Source organism: Carcharhinus amblyrhynchos, chromosome 26 (genome assembly GCF_965287045.1).
Source record: "Carcharhinus amblyrhynchos chromosome 26, sCarAmb.v2.hapA, whole genome shotgun sequence".
NCBI lineage: Eukaryota > Metazoa > Chordata > Chondrichthyes > Carcharhiniformes > Carcharhinidae > Carcharhinus > Carcharhinus amblyrhynchos.
In genome coordinates this window covers 4502745-4520370 of record NC_137349.1, presented here as the reverse complement: position 1 = coordinate 4520370, position 17626 = coordinate 4502745, and the positions used below count along the sequence as shown (strand labels likewise).

The 17626-nt window shown below is 41.7% G+C and overlaps 1 non-coding gene across 1 annotated transcript; it reads right to left on the bottom strand.

Annotated features, from left to right (window-relative positions):
- Positions 1–17458: 17458 nt before the first annotated feature.
- On the bottom strand, positions 17459–17531 carry trnaf-gaa (transfer RNA phenylalanine (anticodon GAA)). Its single transcript has one exon. It is a non-coding gene; the product is annotated as a tRNA-Phe (tRNA).
- Between the last annotated feature and the right edge of the window lie 95 nt (positions 17532–17626).

Sequence of the window (17626 nt, the reverse complement as noted above, 5' to 3'; positions counted from 1 at the left end):
TGCAGAACCCGTGTGAACTCATTACTGCTTTTTAAAAAATACTTAAATGGTTTCTTATATAAAAATCTTCATCTTAACTAACAGTTTGTATTGATGTGACACTTTAATCCAAATTACCATTGGGTGTCATGTATCAGTGGTCAGGTGAGGAAGAGAGATATATAAAATAGCAAGGTACGGTAAGGGAGTCTAAAACTAGACGGCACAGGTTTAAGGTGAGAGGGAAGAGACATAAAAGAGGGGCAATTTTTCCAAAGGGTGGTGAGTGTCAAAAACAAGCTGCCAGAGGTAGTACTAGAGGCAGGTACAATTTTGTTTCTTGAGAACTAGGAGCAGGAGTAGGCCATCTGGTCCTCCTGAGCCTGCTCTGCCATTTAATAAGATCGTGGCTAATCTTTTTGTGGACTCAGCTCCACTTATCCATCTGATCACCATAACCCTTAATTCCTTTACTGTTCAAAAATTTATCTATCCTTGCCTTAAAAACATTCAATGAGGTAGCCTCAACTGCTTCACTGGGCAGGGAATTCCACAGATTCACAACTTTGTGTGAAGAAGTTCTTCCTCAACTCAGTCCTAAATCTGCTCCCCCTTATTTTAAGAAACATTTAGACAGTTAGATGGGTAAAATGGGTACGGAGGGATTTGGACTGAATGTGGGCAACTGGGACAAGCTTTGGGCTTTAAAAAGGGCAGCATGGATAAGTTGGGCCAAAGAGCCTATTTCCATGCTGTAACCTCTATGACTCTGATTAACTAATGAGTAGGAAGAGTGAGATTGAGAACTGACTGCAAGTTTGTTCAGGCAGATGATTTTAACATGATTTTTAAAGGCATATAAATAGTGGAAGGGTGTTAAGAGCAGTGGGGCCTATAGAAACCAAAAAGGGGATTCACACATGGAGGCTGAGGTACCAAGTAAATACGTTGTATCTGTCTTTCCAAAGGCTATCCAAGCAATGGCAAGTAAAGACTTAACTGCAAGAATAGATGGGTTTAAAAGTGAAAAGGAAATGGTATTGGATAGGTTACCTGTACTTAAAAGTTGGCACCAGGATTGGATGAGATGCACCCAAGTATACGGAAGGAATTGAGAGTGGAAATTGTAGCAACAATGACCATAATTTTTGAGTATTCCTTAGATTCAGGGATGGTCCCAGAAGATTGGAGAAATACAAACATTCTTGAACACGCTTGTTCAACAAAAGTATCACAATAAGCCCAGCAACTACAGGTCCGTCAGTTTGAACTCATTTTTTTCATATTTTACGGGATGTGAGCGTTGCTGGCTGGATCAGAATTTATTGCTCATCCCTAACTGCCCTTCCGTTTCAGAAGACATTTGCAAGTCAACCACATTGCTGTGGGCCTGGAGTCACATATTGGCCAGACCAAATTAGGACAGCAAACTTCCTTCCCTAAAGGACATTAACGAACCAGATGGGTTCTTATGACAATCGGCAAAGGTTCATGGTCATCATTAGACTTTTAATTCCAGATTTTTGTTACATTCAAATTTCACCTTCTGCCTTAGCAGGACTTGAACCTGTTTTTGCTCTCGGTCTCTGGATTACTAGAGCAGTGACAATAGCACTGTGTCACTCCTTCCCCTTCAGGGAAGGGAAAATTCTAGAAACAATGGTTAGGGAAAAAATTAATAGTCACATGGACAAATGTAGGTTAAGAAAAACCAGCATGGATTTCTTGAGGAGACTAACTTGGAGTCTTTTTGAAGAGGTAACAGAGGCTTGATGAGCGTAATACTGTTGACATGGTGTACATGAACTTCCAAAAAGATGTTTGATACAGTGTCTCACAACAGACTTATGAGCAACTTTATAGCTCATGGAATAAAAGAGACAGTGGTAACATAGATATGGTATTGGCTGAACGACAGGAAATGGGGCAGTGGTTAATGGATGTATTTTCTTTTGGGAAAAGGTTTGTAGTGGAATTCCCCAGGGATCAGTGTTGAGATTTGCTTTTCCTAATGACATAGACTTTGGTGGTCATGATGTGGAGATGCCAGTGTTGGACTGGGGTAAACATAGTAAGAAGTCTTACAACATCAGGTTGAAGTCCAACAGGTTTATTTGGTAGCAAATGCCACTAGCTTTTGGAGCGCTTGCTACTTGTTCGTCAGGTGAGTGGGATAGCCACTGCTTCCGCTGCTGTCCAATTCTGATTGCTCCCCTGCCTCGCACACCAACAACAGCAACAAACCCACTCACCTGACGAAGGAGCACCAAGTGCTCTGAAAGCTAGTGGTTTTTGCTACCAAATTAACCTGTTGGACTTTTACCTGGTGTTGTAAGACTTCTTACTAGACTTTGGTGTATGGGGCACAATTTCAATGTTTGTAATTGATACAAAACTTGAAAGTATTTTGTGAACTGAGAGTAGGGTGATGTAGAATTTCAAAAAGACATGTTGGTGTAATGGGCAAACAGATAACAGATAGTGTTCAATGCAAAGAAGTGTGAGGCAGGAAGAACATGGGTGGACAAGTGATCAGAGGAGCCCTATGTCCATAAATCTTTGACGGTGATGGGACTGGTTGAAAGAACAGTTGACAAAGGTATACAGTATCCTGGGTTTTATGAATTGGGTCATAGTATCTAGGAGCAGGGAAGTTACATTGAACTTAAAACACTAGTTTGGCCTCAGCTAGGATATTGCATCCAGTTCTGGGCACCACATTTTAGGAAGAATATGAAAACATTAGAGTGCAGAAGAGGTTCATGAGAAGAATTCTGGGGATGAGGAACTTCCAGTTATGAAGATAGATTAGAGATGTTGCAACTTTTCCTTGGAGAATCATAGAATCCTACAGTGCAGAAGAAGGCCATTCGTCCCATAGTGTCTGCACCGAATACAATCCCATTGAGATGCCCTCCCTGTAATCTGTAGCTAGTCCTCCTGACACTAAGGGGCAATTTAGCATTGCCAACCCACCAAGCCTGCATATCCTTGGACTGTGGAAGGAAACTCACGCAGACATGGGGCGAACATGCAGACTCCACACAGACAGTGACCCAAGCCAGGAATCGAACCTGGCTTCCTGGCGCTGCAAGGCAACAGTGCTAAAAGAATGCTGAGATGAGATTTGATTGAGGTATTCAAAATCATGTGAGTTTGGACAGAGTAGATAGGGAGAAACAAATCCCACTTATGAAAGGATTGAGAATGAGGGTATAGATTTAAAGTATTTAATAAAAGAAGCAAAAGTGCTGAGGAGAAAAGTTGTTGCAGTGAGTCATTAGGGTTTGGAATGCACTTTGACTGTGTGGAGACAAATTCTATTGAAGCACTGAAGGGAGAATGTGAGGGAATGTTACTAGGCCAGTTGCTCATTCAAAGAACAATGCAGAGACAATGAACCCAGTGGCTACCTCCACATTTGTGATAATTGCGCAGAGAGCAAAGGAAAGGCAGGGCTTAGAGACCGAGCTCTTGAGACGATGTAGCCAATGTGGCTCAAGGTTCTTTTAAGATGGTGAGTAATAGAAACAAAATGTATATACAAAGTGTAAATTTACATAGATAATTTGGAGTTGGAGACCAAGTGTAGTGTGTCAAAATTCGCAGATGACACTAAGATGGGTGGCAGAGCAAAGTGTGCAGAGGATGCTGAAAGTCTGCAAAGGGATATAGATAGCCTGAGAGTGGGTAAGGGTCTGGCAGACGGAGTACAATGTTGGTAAATGTGAGATCATCCATTTTGGTGGGAATAACAGCAAAATGGACTATTATTTAAATGGTAAAAAAATTGCAGCATGCTGCTGTGCAAAGGGACCTGGGTGCCCTTGTGCAGGAATCTGAGTTGGTTTGCAGATGCAGCAGGTAATTAAGAAGACAAATGGAATTTTGTCCTTCATTGCTAGAGGGATGGAGTTTAAAAATAGAGAGATTATGTTGCAGCTGTACAAGGTACTGGTGAGGCCACACCTGGAGTACTGTGTACAGTTTTGGTCTCCTTACTTAGGATATATTGACACTGGAGGGGGTAGAGAGGAGATTCACTCGGTTGATTCTGAAGTTGAGAAGGTTAGCTTATGAGGAGAGACTGAGTAGACTGGGGCTATACTCATGGGAATTCAGAAGAATGAGGAGAGATCTTATAGGAATATATATAAGATTATGAAGGGAATAGATAAGATAGAAGCAGGGAAGTTGTTTCCACTGGTGGGTGAAACTAGAGCTAGAGGGCATAGCCTCAAAATAAGGAGAAGCAGATTTAGAACAGAGTTGAGGAAGAACTTCTTCACACAAAGGGTTGTGAGTCTGTGGAATTCCCTGCCCAGTGAAGCAGTTGAGGCTACCTCATTGAATGTTTTTAAGACAATGGTAGATAAATCTTTGAACAGTAAAGGAATTAAGGGAAGCAGGTGGGTAAGTGGAGCTGAGTCCACAAAAAGATCAGCCATGATATTATTGAATGTTGGAGCAGGCTTGAGGGGCCAGATGGCCTACTGCTCCTAGTTCTTATGTTCTTAAAATACTTTCTCATCTGTCTGGATTGGATGCACCCAGGATATCAAAGGTTAATATATTACTGCACCCACTCCCAGGAATTTGATTTTAGATACTAAGGAATTTACTATTTCAATCTCACTCCACATTCAAATATTTTTCTTTGCAATACAATGTTCTGTTTATGCTTTGAAGGGAGGAATGTGACAAGCAAATCAAAAAATGGAATTAACCTAATGACAGACTGGAGGAGGAGACTTTAGTCTTGGAACCAGAATCCTTATTCTTAATAGTAAAGTGTATTTTTATGATGTCACAGTAACCACAAACTGTAAAATTATACTTTGTGGATTATGTTTATTGGATGTTTCAGCCTGTAAAGCATTGGGGGGGGGGCATGGAAAAGGAGCAACTAGTATTTAAAGCATGCCTTTACCACCTTTTAAAGCAATTGCTTTACAGCTAATGAAGTGCTTATGAGGTAAAGTCACTTATGTCGTAATGCAATAGTCAGTGTTTGAAGTAAGTTCCCACAAATAGCCATGACGCAACCAGATTTGCTTTTTATGTTGATGGATAAATATTGGCAGGACACCAGGGTGAACTCGCTTTCTGTTCTTTGAATGTTTTACAACCATTTTGAGAGGATGGACTGAGCCCCATTTTTAATGTCTCATCCAAAAGACACCACCTCCAAAGCACAGCATTCCCTTGGTGCTGCACTGGAGTATCAATATTAATTATGTACAAGTCTGTTGGGACCTGTACCCATGGTGGTGTTACCAACTGAGTCAAGAGGTGACATGTTCACTTTCTGCACCACTACAGTTAATTTGAGAACCACACTAGAATATTGTTGTATAAATTTCAAACTTCAATGTTGATGAATATTTTCAGTTTCCAAAAGACCTACATTTAAGTGCAGTTGTACAGTAAGTAAAAGTTTACCTTTTGCATCAGTTGGCATAGTGGTTAGCACTTTTGCCTCACAGCTCCAGGGACCTGAGTTCGATTCCCAGCTTGGGTCACTGTTTTTGCAGAGTTTGCACATTCTCCCCTTGTCTGCGTGGGTTTTCTCCAGGTGCTCCGGTTTTCTCCCACAGTCCAAAGATGTGCAGGCTAGGTGCATTGGCCATGCTAAATTGCCCCTTAGTGTCCTGGGATGCATAGGTTAAAGCGATTAGCAGGGTAAATATGTGGGGTTATGGGGATAGGGGCTGAGTGGGATTGTTTTCGGTGCAGAGTCGACAGGCCGAACAGCCTCCTTATGCACTGTAGGATTCCATGGTTTCTATCTATTTCATATTCAATACAAACACACTTTCTTAACTGGCTAAAGAAAATAAAGAAGTTTCATATATTGGAGTAGAATAGCAAAACAACTTTGTTCTAATCTTGGTGTTAACCAGTTTCAAAGGGCTAGAAAGAATGCTGGCAGTACTGACCTGATTTTCTAGTTAAACTGCTGCTAAGCACTGAAATAGGAATGCTGAGACTTCGGAATGGGATTTAACCTAGTCAAGTTTTCATTGAGGGATTATGTGGCAATCTTGCACGATTGGCATTCAGTTGTCATGTTGAAACCTCACTGAGGAGCCCATTAAAAACAATTACAAAATCTGAGGTTATGTTGGTTTCGAGCATTAGACATTTGACATTACAACAAATTAGTGACTGAAGACCAGAATTAGCCTGCAGTTCCTGCCACGTTAACAATGCACACTGGTTTCAGGCTCAGCAATTCCGTGCACATTCAAATTCAGGAAAACAGCTCACCACCACATTCTCAGGGGCAACTAAGGATAAGCAATAAATGCTGAGCAGCCAGCAACACCCATGTCCCCTGGCGGAATGAACGCCGGTCCTATTTGTCAATGAGGACAATCAAGGCAATTTTTGTTTAAAAGGGCGTTCTGAAGATGGGATCCTCTTGAATTTTTCATCTGTATTTTTATTACTCCTTCTAAATGCTGCACAATAGCACTGAACCCGCCTTGCTCTCACACTGCTCCATTGTCGCTGTGTGATACCGCCCAGTGATAGTGCAAACCATAAACTTTCTACAAGCAGTTGGTTAAACTCGGAGATCAAAGGAAAATTCCATTTACTATTTTGTAAAATAACATCACCTTCAGGCAATGCCTGGAGCAGGTGGCAGTTTGTTTTGGTGCTGCTCAAGTTTGCATGTGAAATGCTGCTGTTTTATTAGAGTAGAAAGTAATTGTATGTTATTTTCTGACAAAATTGTATTTGTGTGGCTGAAGCACTATTTTAACAAGTTATGGGTCAGGAGAGACATAGCTCCTTGGTGTCCAAAAGAGAAAATGCTGGAAAATCTCAGCAGGTCTGGCATCATCTGTAAGGAGAGTAAAGAGCTGACGTTTGGAGTCCAGATGACCCTTTGTCAAAGTGTCTTTTGGACTTGATGTCAGCTCTTTTCTCTGCTTACAGATGCTCCCAGAAGCTGTTCAGATTTTCCATTTTGATTTTAGATTCCACCATCTGCAGTAATTTGCTTTTATCCATCTCTTTTCTATCTTGTCCCATTTGTGTGAGCTTGGTCATACGGCTGCTCTATTAATGCCAAAAACAGATGAAGCAATCTAACTACCAAGTTGGATCCTATTTAAGCAGCTAACTCGCTCTCAACCTGATCTTTCTGGTTGGGGCAATTATAATAATGATCAGGTGTCACCTTGGATCTTATAATTTCTCCCGATAGTGGATCGTAACTTCAAATATTCATATGCACACCACACCTGATATCACCCTATATTAAAGCTGGGTTCAACTGTTGCCTCACACCAATGATGTACTTATCCAGCATTCAAATTCATGGCCATTTCCTTGAATTAGTTTTTTTTTATTGGATTGAATATAAATCCATATGCGCACTCTGCAAGTGTATAAAGGGAAGTGGTGGTGTTTTGGTATTGTCACTAGTCCTCTGGAGACCCAGGGTAGTGTGGTGAGGACCTGGGTTTGAATCCCATCATGGAAGATGGTGAAATTTGAATTCAATAAATAAGTCTGGACGTAAAGGTCTAATAATGACTGTAAAATGTCTGTTGATTGTTGTAGAAGTCCATCTGGTTCACTAATGTCCTTTAGGGCAGGAAATCTGCTGTCCTTATCTGGTCTGACTTGCATGTGACTCTAGACCCACAACAATATGGCTGACTCTTAAATGCCCTCTGAAATTGCCGAGCAAACCATTCAGTTCAAGGGCAATTAGGGATGGGCAATGGCCCACCCACATTCCCCGAACTAATTAAAAAATGCAGTTCTTGGCCAAACAGTTGGCTGTGCGGGTGAACTGTGAACAATCTTTTCACACAGTGGCCATCCCTCCATGTCACAAGTTGCTACTTAAGCAACACTTATTCTTTAACATCCTGTTTTCCTGCTAGCACTTATCTTCATTACACATCCCGCTTTTCCTGCCAGCCTTGTGGTCTTCTAGTTTAAGGCTGCGGTACAGTTCCTATCAACTGGATTTTGCAGTTTTTCACAAACAATGGCAGCTGCTAACAAAAGCTGTGTTACTCTGGTAACTACATTTCTAAAACCATTCAAATCTTTGCATGGTCAAAATACAGACAACAAGAAAAAATATGAGTGAAATAAGTAAAAGGATTATTTTTAAGCGTATTAATTCAAACCAGCTTAGCCAAGACGAAGAGCAGACAGAATAGAGGGATAGTCAGGGGAATTTGCCCAACCCTCCCACTATGGGGATTGGGGAGGTGGGGGGGTTGCTATCGGGCAGGATTTTACCGGTTTTTGGGGTGAGCGCGGCTGAAAATTCCTACCCAGTGTCAACTATTCCAAAGGGGCGGCACAGTGGTTAGCACTGCTACCTCTCAGCACCAGGGACCCAGCTTTGATTCCCAGCTGAAGTCATTGTCTGTGTGGAGTTTGCACGTTCTCCCTGTGTCTGTGTGGGTTTCCTCTGGATGCTCCGGTTTCCTCCCACAGTCCAAAAGACATGCTGGTTAGGTGCAGTGGCCCAAACAGGCACGAGTGCGGCAACTAGAGGAATTTCACGGTAAGTTCATTGCAGTGTTAATGTAAGCCTACTTGTGACAAATAAATAAACTTTAAAAATGAGCTTTTTAAACCTACAGATTTGTTTTTCAGACCAGAGGAAGGTAAATAGTGGGTTCACCCAGGGGCCAATATTAGGGCCAATATTATTTTTCATATGTAGTAAGGACTGGGATATGAGTATACTGGGCATCATTTAAAGCTTGACAATATAGATTTGTATATGCAATCAGATTGCAGATCACTGGAATGGACGGCAGCCAAGTGCTTAAGTTGGAGTTTGGTGACTGAGGGAATTTAAGAGTTAAATTTTGGGTTAACTTCTTTCTAAATCCAAAGCCTAGTCTTTCTTTAACTTAACTAAAATTGCTTTTTTTGGCTTGAAGAAGGTGAGTTTTAGTCCAGCTTTAAAACAGGGCTGATATAGGCTCAACAACTAGTTAATTGGATAACTGGCTTAAACAGGCTGTGATGTAGAAATGCGGTGTTGGACTGGGGTAAGCACAGTACGAAGTCTCAACACCAGGTTAAAATCCAACAGGTTTATTTGATTGTAAACGCCGCTAGCTTTCAGGGCACTGCCTCTCCATGAAGGAGTGAGACTTCATGAAGGGGCAGGGCCCTGAAAGCTACTGGCTTTTGCTGCCATATAAACCTGTTGGACTTTAACCTGGTGTTGTGAGACTTCTTACTGTATTAAACAGGTTATCATAGAGACTAGATGCAGTTGAGTATGAACACAAGAAATAGAAGCAGGACCAGGCCACCAGGCCCTTCAAGCCTGCCCTGCCACTCGATCTGACCTATGTTGGCCTCAACTACTTTCATGTGCCGTTTCCCCATAGCCTTTGATCTATTATATAATTATCCACCTCCATTTCAAATATTTCTACTGATCCAGCCTCCATCACCTTTTCTGGCCTGGAATTCCAGAGACCCACCTCCCTCTCTGAGAAGAAATTTATACACACCTGTTTTTCGAGACTCTCCCACTGGTGAAAACATCTCACCATCTACCCTGTCAAGCTCCCTCAGGATCTTATGTTTGAATGACATATGACATATTATGATTGTGTATTCCTTAGTTTCTAGACTCCCTGCTATTATCTATATCCTGAAAAAAGAAATGTACAGCTGGGATGATCTGGCGTAACCTTATGAGGTGTTGTGACCCCTGCCCTATTGCCCATTGGCTGAAAGCTAGGGAACATTCCAGAAGGGTTTGAAGAGGGGGATTAGAACAATCATTTTAAGACAAACTCCAGCAAAGACTCAACTGATCTATTGTGAACTGGAACGATGGAAGAGGATGTGCGAGATCCACCTCCCTACCAAGGAGGATCTGTCGACGCAAGCTCAGTGGATTGAATTCAACAGCCCAATCTTTCATCAGAATGAGTAGTAACTGCTTCTTAGGCAATAGCCTAGTTTGGGGAAAAGTTAACTTATTGTGCAAGAATTGTTTCTTTAACCTGTAGGTGTTTTTAATAAAGCTAATTTTGAACCACAGTCCTTTGCCTGTCTCATAAAGTTAGAACACCGGGGTAGATGTTTTTGAGTGATGAACTGGTCGAAGTGTCTGTATAGAGTATTTCATACCTTTTAGCTATCTTCGTATCATCAGCAAATTTGGAAACCTTACATTCTGTTCCCTCCTTTAAGTTATTAACGTAGATAGTGAACAATTGTGGGCCAAGAACTGATCTCTGCGGCGCTCCACTAGTTACATCTTTCCATTCTGAAAAGGTCCTATTTATTCCAACTCTGTTTTCAATCCATGATAACACACTTAGTCCAATTCCATGGGCTTTTACTTTATGCTCCAGCCTCTTATAAAACACCTTTTCAAATGTCTTTTGTAAATCTAAATACACTACATCTACAGATTCCCTCTCTATCTACATCCTCAAAACAGTTGAGCAAATTTATCAAACCTGATTTACCTTTCATTAAATCATATTGATTAAGTTTTATTATATTCAGCTTTCTTAAATGATTAGCTCTTTGATTATGAACTCCAGCATCTTGCCAATATTAAATGTCCAACTAATTGGCCCTGTCTTTCTCCCTTCTTAAGCATTGGCTCTTTTCCAATCTTCTGGTATCCTCTTGGAATTTAGCGAGTTACAAAAAGTTTCAACCAATGGGTCCACTATCTATGGAGCCATTTCCATTAAAGCCCAAGTACAAAGTTCATCGGGTCCTGGCGACTTGTCTACCTTTAAATCATAGAATACCCTACAGTGCAGAAGGCCCATTGAGTCTGCACCGATCACAATCCCACCCAAGCTCTAGCATTTATGTGAGGTCCCGGACCTCCTGTGGTCATTCACAACAGTTGATACCTTTGAATAGAATGGTAAGCAACACTTAGTCTGAGCTGAATTGGTGAGCATTGTAGAATTTACAATTCATTTTACCCTAGCTAGTCCCCCTGACACTAAGAGGCAATTTAGCATGGCCAATCCATCTAACCCACACATCTTGGGCTGTGGGAGGACAGCAGAGCACCCAGAGAAAACCCACGCAGACACAGGGGGAACATGCAAACTCCAAACAAGACAGTGACTCAAGTCGGGAATTGAACCCAGGTCGCTAGTGCTATGAGGCAGAATGCTAACCAGTGTGCCACCGTACTGCTCCTGTCTGTCTGTTATGAGTCTCTGGGGATGCTGTGTGTAGCAAAATCTCTTCTGAGCTTGATGATGACTGTGTTACATGTCATGGCAGGTAGTCAAGCTCAAACCATCTGGAATACAAATCAGCTCAGACTAAATGTTGTTTACATTCTATTTGAAGATATCAGCCGCTGTGAACAACTATGGGAGATCCGGGACCTCATGTAAATGCAACGGTTCTTTTGCTTGATGCGGCTTGAGTGCATTGCATGGTGCACATCTGGAAACTTCCCTTTCCACACCTCTATACATGGAGTGCCAGCATAATGATTCTTTGACCTGTACCTGGTTGATTCCAACCCGGGGTTCCCTTGATGATGTGCTCGTGTAAGATTATATTGATTCATCTACTCTTTGGTATGTTGAATTGTGCGTGTCTATTCAGGGATTTTTTTTTAACCAGGCGAGTTTTTTTTAGAATTATTTCATAGCCCTCTTTTTTCCCTCCTCCAAGTGGCACAGTTATTAGCATTACTGCCTCACAGTGCCAGGGTCCCAGGTTCGATTCCTGGCTGGGGTCACTGCCTGTGTAGAGTTTGCACGTTCTCCCCGAGTCTGCATGCGTTTCCTTTGGGTGCTCTGGTTTCCTCCCACAATCTGAAACATATGCTGGTTAGGTACATTGACACGAACATGCACTGGAATGTGGCGACTAGGGGAATTTCACAGTAACTTCATTGCAGTGTTAATATAAGTCTTACTTGTGACTAATAAATTAACTTTAAACTTTTAACCATCTGGAAATCAAATGATTTGAATTTTTTAACTGCCTTGCAGCCCGCTCTGTCCTGACTTGTCAGAGAATGCAACAGTGAAGTAAATATGCCACTCCGTCTTGAACTATCAGCTACTAGTCCCAACTATCAGCAATATTTTCATCAAAGACAAGTAGGTTGATACAGTGAAGTCCCTGTGCCATATTCCAACACCTAATGCCACGTAAATCACTGATAACAAGGACTCATAATGAAGATAGTTTATTCACTAGATCAGCAGCTACTTCAACATGTGTGCTCTGCCCTCTGCCTGTGCCCCTGGGGATAATTCCCACACTCCTGACATAAGACATTTTTTGTAGGCACATCATCACATGACCACTCGGTCTACATAGAACAAGAGGTCACAGTCTAAGGATGCGGAATAAGCCGTTTAGCATTGAGTTTGTGGAAGTTAAGTTACAACTGTTGAGAAAATTTAAGTTCCGTAATTGTCAAAAAAACTCTTGTCAAGTAATGGAAAATGCTTATCAGCATACAAGACCTTCAGTACTCAGGATAAGCAACTTAATCTAAAATCTTGTGTTAGTTCTATAAGCACTGCCTCCAGCCTTGGCCACAGGATGGAAAATAAGACAATTTCATAACAAAATACCAAAGAGCAAGATCTGGGGGCATATTATGCTCATAAAGGATTAGTTTTCTATTGGATAAGAAAGGGCAAACAGCTATGCTATGCTTGGTGGATATGTATGCAAATGTTAGGATTAGAAAGTTGTTCTTTTCTCATTTGTTGTTTAATAACTATAACTAAATTGTTTGTATGTATAAACAGAATACCTTGCAGAACATTCTGCTGCATCGTACTCCCATTTGTACACAAGTTATTGAAGCTTGGAAATTGAGTACTCTGAGTTTAAGTGTTGTTTGTCTGATGACAAGTTGAGGAAAAACTTATTTATTCATGGTGAACCTGGGGAAGTTTCTACAACAGAAGATCATGGAGGTCAAAATACTGAGTTTATTTAAGTGGGAAATAGATAAATTTCTTGACTCTAAAGGCGTCAAGTGGAATGGGGCGAGTGTTGGAGTGCGGCATTGAGATAGAGGATTGGCCGTGATCGTGTTAAATGGCGGAGCAGGTTCAAAGGGCCAAATGGCCTCTTCCTGCTCCTATTTTCTATGTTTCCATCAGTGAAAATCTGGTCTACCCCTGTTCCTTGTGGCACAAAACTGAAATGTAGTAGATAGTGAAGAGAATAGCAACAGGCATCAAAAGGACATAGACTTGACAAAATGGATAGACACATGGCAAATGGAATTTAATGCAGAGAAGTGTAATATGATAGACATTGGTGGGAAAAATGAGGCAAAGCAATGAAAGCTAATTTTAAAATAGTTGTTGGAATAGTATGACGATACTGTGCTATTAACATATTTAACGTGTAGGAGGACTGCTTTAAGATCCAGTGTTTTTCTGCAAGGGACTGGTTTGTCTAGAAGGAATTCAAAAAGGGAGGTAGAAAGCAAAGACCAGTGAGCTTAAATTTGGTACTGGGGAAGTTGCTAGAGTCCATTATCAAGGACTTATAACCCAGCATTTGGAAGGCAGTGGTATAATCAGACAAAGACAGCATGGATTTACAAAAGGGAAATCATGCTTGACAAATCTATTGGAATTTTTTGAGGATGTAACTAGTAGAGTTGACTGAGGAGAAACAGTAGTTTATTTAGAATTTCAGAAGGCTTTCGACAAGGAGTCACATAACAGACTACTATGTAAAGTTAAAGCACATAGGATTGTAGGTAATGTCTTGAAATGGATAGAAAGCTGGTTAGCAGATAGGAAGCAAAGAGTTGGCATAAATGGGTCTTTTTCTGATTGGTAGGCAGTGACTTGTGGCGTTCCGCATGGATCTGTGCTAGGACCCCAACTGTTCACAGTATATATTAATGATTTGGAAGAGGGAACTAAATTTCCAAATTTGATGATACAAAGTTGGGTGGGAAGGTGAACAGTGAGGAGGATGCAGAGATGCTTCAGCATGATTTGGACAGGCTAAGTGTCTGGGTATCTGCATGGCAAGTACAATATCATGTGGATAAATGTGAGGTTTTCCACTTTGGTAGTAATAATAGGAAGACAGATTATTACTTGATGAATGTAAATTGAAAGAGGTGGCGTCCTCGTGAATCAGTCACTGAAAGTAAACGTGTCGGTGTAGCAGGGAATAAAAATGGCAGAATTGACCTTCATAGTGAGATTGTTTGAGTATAGGGATAAGGATAGTTTGCTGCAATTGTATAGGGCTCTAGTGAGGCCACACCTGGAGTATTGTGTGCAGTTTTGGTGTCCTTATTTGAAGAAGGATGTCTTTGATATAGAGGAAGTACAGTTAAGGTTTACCAGACTGATTCCTGGGATGGCAGGTCTGTCATAGGAGGAGAGACGGAATCAGTTGGAATTATATTCATTGGTGCTTAGAAGAGTGAGAGGGGATCTCATTGAAACTTATAACAGGATTAGAGAGGGTAGATTCAAAAAGAGTGTTCCCAATGGTGGGGGAGTCCCGAACTACGGATCATAATTTGGGGATAAGGGATAAACCTTTTAGAGCTGTAGTGAGAAGATTTCTTCATCCAGAGGGTGGTGAATGTGTGGAATTCACTACAACAGAATGTAGCTGAAGCTAAAACGTTGTGTGATTTCAAGAAGAAATTAGGTAAAACTCTTGGGCCTAAAGTGATCAAGGGATGGGGGGAAGAGGGGATCAGGATATTGAATTCAATAATCAGCCATGATCAAAATGAATGGTGGAGCAGGTTCAAAGGGCTGGATGGCGTCCTCCTGCTTCTACTTTCTATGTTTCTAATGATGTAGCAGTTGTTGAGAAAGTGGTATAATTCATTTCAGTGAGGAATGTGTTACTTTGTACAGTAAATGTACCTTTGTTTCCTTAAGTTCCCCTGGGATTTCAGACTAGGTTGACTGAGTCATGAGATAATAGGTTAATGGGAAAAGCTCGGCTTGGAGCAGAAAGAACAGTTTCACTTTCATTTTTAAAAGACTGCAGTTGCTGGAGAGGGCTGGTTAAAGATAGCAGCCTACAAACAGCTCTTCCTCTCTTCAAAATCTCTCAAGAAACTGCAAAGCTGTTAACCGAAGTCAGAACAAGTATATTTGGATTTGCTACCTATATTTTAAAGTGGGGTTTAAGTCTATAAGATAAATAATCTAATTGGAACTGATGAGTGATAAATTAACAGTTGTTTCTTTTCATGTTAAAAGATTGTTCAACAGTTATGAGTCAAACTGTTGCGAGATATACTTAAACTGTGTTATGAATAAAGTTTATTTTGATAAAAAGATCTTTAGTTTGTCAGTGAAATTACTTCTGAGATGAAGCATCCTTTCCTCATATTTATGCCAAATAGAAAAATTGTTAGGGTCTAACCTGGCTTCAAACTAAGAGTTTTTGATCCTGCATCCTCACCATAGAAGGACCTTGGACTGTGTGCAAATAGGTATAGCAGGGCAAATTAGGAACATTATTAAAAGGGCATGTGGGAGTTGTGCATTGTGACCAATTTTGGGCACCACATTTTGAGAAGATTTCAAGGCCATTGAGAATGCAAAATGGGTTTGCTAGGGTTGAAAGACTTCTGGGTTATGAAGCAATTATAGAGGTGGCATGGTGGCTAGCACTACTGCCTCACAGTGCTAGGGATGTGAGTTTGGGTCACTGCCTATGAGGAGTTTGCATGTTGTCTGCATGGGTTTCTTTTGGGTACTCCAGTTTTCTTCCACAGTCTGAAAAGCACACTGCTTAGGTACATTGATCTGAACAGGCACTAGAGTGTGGTGACCAGGGCAATTTCACAGTAACTTCATGTTAATTTAAGCCTTACTTGTGACTAATAAATAAGCTTTCACCTTAAGATTAATGAAACTAAGGTGCATTTCTTTAAGCAGAGAAAGTTGAGGAGAGATTTAAAAGTGTTCAAAATCTTGAAGGATTGAAAAAATTGATTTAAGGTAATTAGCAAAAGAACTCAAGACATGAAATAATATTTTACATAGCATGTTACGTTCTAGAATGTATTACCTGAAAGCATGGTTAAAGCAGATTCAATTATAACTTTCAAAAGGGAATTGGATAAATACTTGAGAATTGTTTAGAAGACAATAGGAGAATGCAGGGGAGTGTGAGTAAATAACAGCTCTTTCAAATAGATGGCTCAGATGCAATGGGCCGAATTTTCCCTAAAAATTCTAATTGTTGTATATTTCTGAAAATAGAAGTCTTCCACACCTTTTATTTGGACGAGTCCAGCAATCTTCCAATACACTTGGGTTTTTGACAGTTGAGAGCTTTGAGGGACGGATGGAAGTTTAAATGTCCCGGGGAGCTGGCTTCAAGTGCTCAGGTGCTCCAACCTCTCCCAATGAACTGGGAGACCACTCTCACCGTCACCAATGGATATCATCCCTCTCCATCATCAGTGGTCTTTCTAACCCTGCCATGCCAACACCAGTTGCCAGCATTGGGCTATCAGGACCCTCCCCATGAGTCCCCTGGTGGACCCTGGATGTGCTATTCCTGCACCCCGGCACAAATTTCTCTGACCCTCCCCCTCATATGCGTTCTCTGCATAGCCACCCCCTGCAGGTCTCCCTTTCTCTCCTTGCATGACTACCTCCCTTGCAGAGTAGCCCCCTGCATAAGCCAGCTGTCATATTCCCATCCATGCAGACCAAACCCCACTCAGGCCACACCTCCTTGGCATTGCCCCAGCACTGCCAGGGTGCCAGGCTGGCGCTGCCTGGCCACACCCCTGGCTGCCCAAGCCTCCGATTTCCCCAAGCACGGCCGTGGCACCATGGTTCTGCAACTGCGAATCAGTAGTGATTCTCACCAGTGTGATGTCTCCTTGGCCAGAGGGAAACAGCCCTGCCAAACGTGCTAATGACATTTAAATTAAGGCATTACCAAATAACTAGGCCTTGCACCCTTTCTGGGCAGGCAGCTGTTCTCGGGTTAGGGCTGGAATTGTGCCAACTCAGTTCCCACCCAGAGCGAATTAGACTTTTGGCCTTGCACGCAATTTTCCCAGCTCGTCACGCTGATCGACCAGTGCAGCGAGCTGATAAGATTGCGCCCAATGCGTCATATCATTGTACAGCTTTGTGTAGCAACATTTACTGTCAGTAACTCCAAAAGATGTGTGGATTAGGTGGATTAGCCATGCTAAATTGACCCTTGTGCCAGGAGGATTAGCAGGGTAAATGAGAGTTAGAGGAATGGGGCCTGGGTGGGATTGTGGTTGGTATGGACTCAATGGGCTGAATGGCCTCCTTCTGCATTGTGGGGATCCAAGGGTAAAGAATTTCTCAAAGCGGAAGGAAAAACTGAGAGGCAAAGGATGAGAGATTGGGTGGCGTGCCTGAAGGGTTTTGTTTTAAATATTTCCGTTGAAATGCAGTGCAGGAAAAATGTTGGAGTTTCTATACCAATATAGTTTTGAATTAATAACAAAAACCTTTGCCGAAACCCGGGATCGAACCAGGGACCTTTAGATCTTCAGTCTAACGCTCTCCCAACTGAGCTATTTCGGCGCCATGTACAGCTCCCCCGATTGAGGGACCAAGTGTGCGGTCAGGAGGCTCAGTCAGGCCGTTCGGCCCGGAATTCTGTAGGGAATTCTAACCTT